Source organism: Aristolochia californica, unplaced genomic scaffold (genome assembly GCF_029961685.1).
Source record: "Aristolochia californica isolate CCGP_79_NKW_82.1479 unplaced genomic scaffold, dmAriCali1.0.hap1 SCAF_10, whole genome shotgun sequence".
NCBI lineage: Eukaryota > Viridiplantae > Streptophyta > Magnoliopsida > Piperales > Aristolochiaceae > Aristolochia > Aristolochia californica.
In genome coordinates, this window is record NW_027181771.1 from 26,815,658 (window position 1) to 26,821,832 (window position 6,175).

Genomic DNA, 6,175 nt, shown 5'->3' on the forward strand with positions numbered 1-6,175 from the left:
GAAAAACTAAGCCAGTAGATCAAATAATTATCAGGTATATTAATACAGAAAAAAATTAGCTTAACTGAAAATGAAGCTAGAAAAGAATTCACAGTTTTAAAATTTTATGTACAGACATCTAGGGGTGGCATCGAGCCAAGCCGAACCCGAACCTGTTTATGTTCAAGCCGAGCTTGATTTAAATATTTCGAACTCGAGCCAAGCTTAGGCTTGAACCTAAAATTGTTATCGAGCTCGAGCCTAATGAGCCTAATAATTTTAATCGAGTTTGAGCCGAGCTTGAACTAAGCTTCAATATTCATTTAAAACTTTTCAAAAAATACAAATCTCGAGTTAGTGCTCCAACATACATTTAAAATTTTTCAAAAAATACATATAAAATAAATTGTATATAAAATTATGCATACATTTTACACAAATTTGGGAATGACCTTTGCTTAAAAATTGGGCATAAGGGTGGCATCGAATCCAGCTGAGTCCAAACCTTATTCAAGCCAAGTTTGATTTAAATATTTTGAACTCGAGCTCGACCGACCCTAGCCTCGAACCTAAAATTGTAATTGAACTAGAGCCTAATAATTTTAACCGAGTTTGAGTTCGAGCTCTAACTGAGTTCGAGCTTAACCTACATTTAATACTCTGTATAAAATATATGTCAAATAAATTATATATAAAATTATGCATACATTTTAAAAAAATAAATTAGGGGAGGTTTAGGATTGAATTTCAATAATGAATTAGAACGCATCAATATTAATCTTTTTTACTCCAAATGTTGTCTAACTTATTTTTTAATTTTTTAATTTGGCCATAAATTTACTATGGCCTCCTTAGTGCCCCTAGTTGGAAATTTATATTCTAGGAAAAACTAGAAATATTTTCCTTATGATACATATTTCCAAAAAAATCTTTAAATAAAATCCTATTACTATTAATGACTTATTAGAAAATTACAAGAAATATTTTAAAATTTTCTTAGGAAAGTTAAATGGACCTCTTATTGCCTCTTTTAGGGAAATAAATAAAAATTAATAATCAATCTAATATATTACTATACTTATCGATAAATTTTTAATCAAATAAAATGTCAAACACAAAATTGCTATGAAAATTGTCTCATGCTAAAAGTATTACAACATCAACTGTCAAATACTTATTCAAAAACTTTCTATACGGTTTTCTAGCCCATCTTGGCAGGAAAATCTTACTTAGAAAATTATATGATTTTTTTAATAAGAATTTTCAATTAGAAAAATGTTTACAAAAAATTTGAGACACTAATAGTCCCTAGAAACTTATTTCTACTAAAAGGTATTTTCAATTTTTTCAAGAGCCATGAGGAAGGAGAGTTTAAGAAAAAATTTTTATTGTTTCCCCCTGCTTGTTCTGGTTTTTCCGCCGAGACGAGGAATGACGTCGAGGGAAAAACTTCCAACGGCGCCAGCAATCATTGGGGATTATGGCTGCGACGGAGGCGACAGTGACAGAAACAAAGGCGAAGGCGGATGAGGGGGAAGAAATCAAGTGGCGGCCACAGAATCGACGGCAACGGAAAGGCAGAAGGCGGCCGGCGAGGTAGTTGTTGACGGCAACAGAGAGATCTTGAACTCGGCTCGAGATTCGGGTATACCGAATCGAGCCGCTCTCGAGCTGGTTCAGTTCGAAGCCATCCCTAGTGACATCTACATCAAAATTAAGTATATTTTAAATTTCCAGTAACGCTGAATTCAATCTTAACGCCAAATTCATTTTCAATTATGTGCATTCCTGTAATGCCCAATTCAGCGGCCATGTTTTTATATCCAACAACCCGATAGAGATAAAGATAAAAATAATGATAAAGATAAAGATAAGGTGATTAAAAAATTAGAGTTGTAATCAATTACTATTTTGTTTTAATTCTATAAATAGTGTACACTTTATTAATGATAATCACGACAATATTATTTTACATTCTTATATTTTACATAGTATTAGAGTTCCTGATTGATCAGAACCAGTTTGTACCTAAATCCCCCCCATGCATCTTCTGCTCTGTCGTCATAGAGATAACATTCATGTAATTAGGTTAAAATTCCAGGGGTATTATTATAATATTTTCAGATCATTAATGAGCTTTAGGGGGAGGGTTAGGACAACAAGTCCATAACCTTTTTTTCCTCGTGTTTTGTCTCAATGGGTGTCTCTCTCTTTTTCTCAGTAAGTTAAATCCATGGAGTCTTGAAAATCTACATGGCATTAGAGCATTGATTTTCAGGACTCGTAGTTATGGTTCCAAATTTTTAGTTTGTCTCCTGTCTTTTGGTTTACTTGTTCTCTACCCTTGTTAAACCCTGTTTTCTGTACAATAGTTGATTTTTGTCCGATGGCAGACAAATGGCATCTCCAGTAAAACAACCCAACATCATTAAAACCAAGATTGTTGTTGCTTCAAGACAGCTATAAGTGTCCAGTCGATCCAAAAAGAGGAAGCAGGTGTAAAAGAGCTTTGCTCAGTGGAGAAGGATGGAACAGTGCTGCTCTCGTGTCTCTGGCGTTTATATGGCGGATGAGCACCGCCGAAAATTACAGACTTTGGTCGCCGGAGATCTCAGGGCAGCAACATGTTTTTATTTCACGCTTTTGTATCTTGGCATGCTAACTCACATCCATCTTCTTAAGTGGCTTACGCAAACTGGCACCATATCCGCTACCATATTTGCCAACAATTCCAGCCTTCTTTGAGCGCTTCGACAATACTGTTGAAGAATCGTCGCACTAAACGCAGGCAACAACAGGTATTGCAGGATCTTAATTATTTCTTGCTCGGAAGATGCCAACCCGATCTTAATTATTTCTTGATCAAATAATCAAGCTGCGTATTTCTTCGCTTCTATACGGTGGCCGATGGAGATCGTTGGCACTCTGGTTTTCTTGCATTTTATCTCTCTGTTTCTCTGCCCTCATCTCCATTGCCGTGAATATCTGTTGTTACTTTACTTCTCGGCGATGCTCTTCCTCTAGTTGATGTACATGGTTGCCTCTGTATCGGAAGGTTGCAGGTATTGCAGCGTCTGCTGCTGATTTCCGCAGTTGGAAATTATTTCTCTAAGTATATCTGTCAAGATTATTGTTGCTGCAAGAACCCAACTGAACGGTAATATCAAACCGGTGATATTACGCTCCTCAGCAATCTTAGACCGGTGATATCAGTTATATAGCACCAATCACGTGGGAATTATTTCATACGGAATTTCACCAAAATAACCATTTAAAACAACTGATTTTGAAAAACAACAACGTCATCAAATTATTTTAAAAAATACCCAACTTTGACTGGTCCACTACACATGTGTACAGTTAAAGGCGACACGTAACCTTTGACTGCTTACATGTCACCACGTCATTAGTGCAGTGAAGTTAGATGAACACGTCGTCTGCCACATCATTATTTCACCACGTCATCTGCCATGTCAGTTACCACGTCATTAAATGATAAAAATTTTGAACAATTTTTTTTTAAAAACATAAAAAATCAAATACACTTTTTATTACCTTATATCTAAAATAATAAATTATTAAAAAATCTAATAAAAATTAAAAAATCAATGCATGGAGAGATAATAGGAGAAAAAATAGGAAAAAAAGGGAGAGATTTTCGACAGAACTAACCTTCGGTACTTCTATATCGATATCTCCAAAAATATAGCTCATAATCATAAATGGTTTCTTGCTAAGAAAAAAACTAGACTCAAAGACCTTTAAATTGATATAATTTGACATAAAAATATTTGTTCTTGAATATTTTATAACCTCTTGATTTTCTTCATTATGTAGCATGACCATATCTTGCAATCTAAACTTTGCTTATTCAAATATTGATTTCTCTTTGTAGAAAACTTTGATTACAAAATTCTTTTTGTGTTGGAAATTAGACTCAAAGATCTTTTCATCAAAATATAATTTGAAATATAAAAGGTTCAGTATGGATGTAAGAATACCAAGAAAATAACAAATATGGATATATGAAAGAATGAAAAAAGATAGAATATGAACCTAAACTACTAGAGATGATATATTAGAAAAGGATGACATTATCTTTGTGGGTTGACTGAGTCAACTCACAAAACCTGCTTTGATACCATATTGAATTTCTAAAAGAGAGAAAAAACTTCATTGACTTGATGTAATTTAAGTACAATGATCCTCTATTTATAATAGATAAAACAAGTAGAATCCAATTACAATTAAACTACCATTGTCCCAGTTACATCCAAAGTTAAACACAAAAAGATAAATCCTAGAACAATTGACCAACCAAACATAAGTAGAAGGCTAACATAACTAAAATATTTTTAATTGAGACTCTTCTGTGAGACCTCCTATTGTTAGACTCCAGTAAAACTCCACCATATTGATTTTGGTTATGTAAGACTTATTGTTTTGGCATGGCACCACGGTGGAGAGGTTCTGTTGAGGTGGAAAGTTGACTAATCTAGCATGGAGGCCCAAGTTTGAATTCAGATATTTTGACAAATAAAATTAAAAGTTGGGTTATATTGTTAATTAAAAAAATTTGACTTGAGTGATAAAATTTTTGTTGCTAAAATTATTTTTTCTTATAGTGGGAACAGTCACAGACAAAAAACCCCTCGTCCCTCGTCCCTCCTCCCTTGGGGTAGACATAAAGAGAGACATATCCTCACTGATTTGAGCCGATTCGATCAAGATAAACCCCTCTTTCCCTCCTCCCTTTGGGTAGACAAAGAGAGACAGATCCTCATCCTCACTGATTTGAGCCGATTCGATCAAGATATGAATCAATCTCAATTACTAACAGAAGAACATCTTCGCTGCTTATAAAATATGCATGAACTCTCTACCTAGTAATGGAGGTCACTGGGACCTACAATTATCTCAAGGCCAGATATGATTTCTGATTAGACTAGTTACAGCAACTAATAATGGTGATGGTTGATGACTGACTTTCTACTCTTCACTCTAATTATTCTCTCTTGTTCTAGAATTTAAGGTCATAAATTACCAACTCAAGAGCCATGAATTCTTTTCTGTAATCTCCATGAAAACGCCCATTTGTGGTCTGCCGTCTTAAAGCAGCTTGCCATGGCCACGGTTCGTTGGATCGGACGTCCCTCTCTCCCACACACAACAACCAACCAACAGCCCTAACGGAAAATCTTGTCGCTGGCTGCTTGTAGTTCAAAGAATCCTTTCAATGACCTTATAAAGAAAACCCCTTGACTTAGTTGCAAGCTAATAAAGCCCACGATGTTACAAGAAAACAAGAGAGAACAGAGCGCTTAAGATTTCCGCTGCAAGACGATTTTCTTTCTCTGGTGGGTGAAAGCAGACGACTCCGGATGAGAGAAGTTTTCTACAGTTTGAAGAGTAATGAGAAAAACTTCTCCCGTGGAGTACCTTGCCTTTTTGGTTCATCTTGGACTTGGTGGATGGAGGGTACATTTCACAACCACTAAATTTAGGGTTAGTGAACCTGGGTCTCGGATGACTTTTGGCTTTTCCTCGTAGAAGCAGTAACCACTGGAGCCACAGTATCACTGTTCCTGTTAATGCTGCGGTAATCATACAGATTTGCCTTGATTACCAAGACAAATGCTGGCGAGAAGTAGGGAGTTCCTTAAAGAACTTGGCACCTGCAACTTCCCCAGTGCGCAAACTAAAAAACAACCTAACCGTGTAGAGGTCAAGGTAGTTTTCATAGATGTCGTCATTTTCAAGAAAGAATTAGAAGAAAGGCTTTATGAATAGGAGCAAGAATTGGATTTTTAAACTGTTTCTTGGTGCGAGCTTGTTAGCTAGCTTTCCTCAGTAGCAAATGCAGGTTTAAATGGAAGCTGCTGCTAAAGGTGATTACGCCCTTAAAAATTTAAGCTGTCAAGATATCTCAGGTTTAATTGTGTGGACGGATGAAATTTGATTAGTCGAATTATCTTACTTTATCAGCACTCTAAAATTCAACACGACCAACTGCATGGGCCAGAGGAGATCAGGTCACCATCCCTACAGAAAAGTACCCACAAGAATTCATCACCTAATCAACAAAAGCAATATCCTGGCGTCTACATAAGCAGCAGCCGCAGCACTTTCTTGGCAATCGAAGTCACCCACAAAGAAAGAGCCCGTAATTAAAGAAGCGAGAGAGACCGAGAGAGCA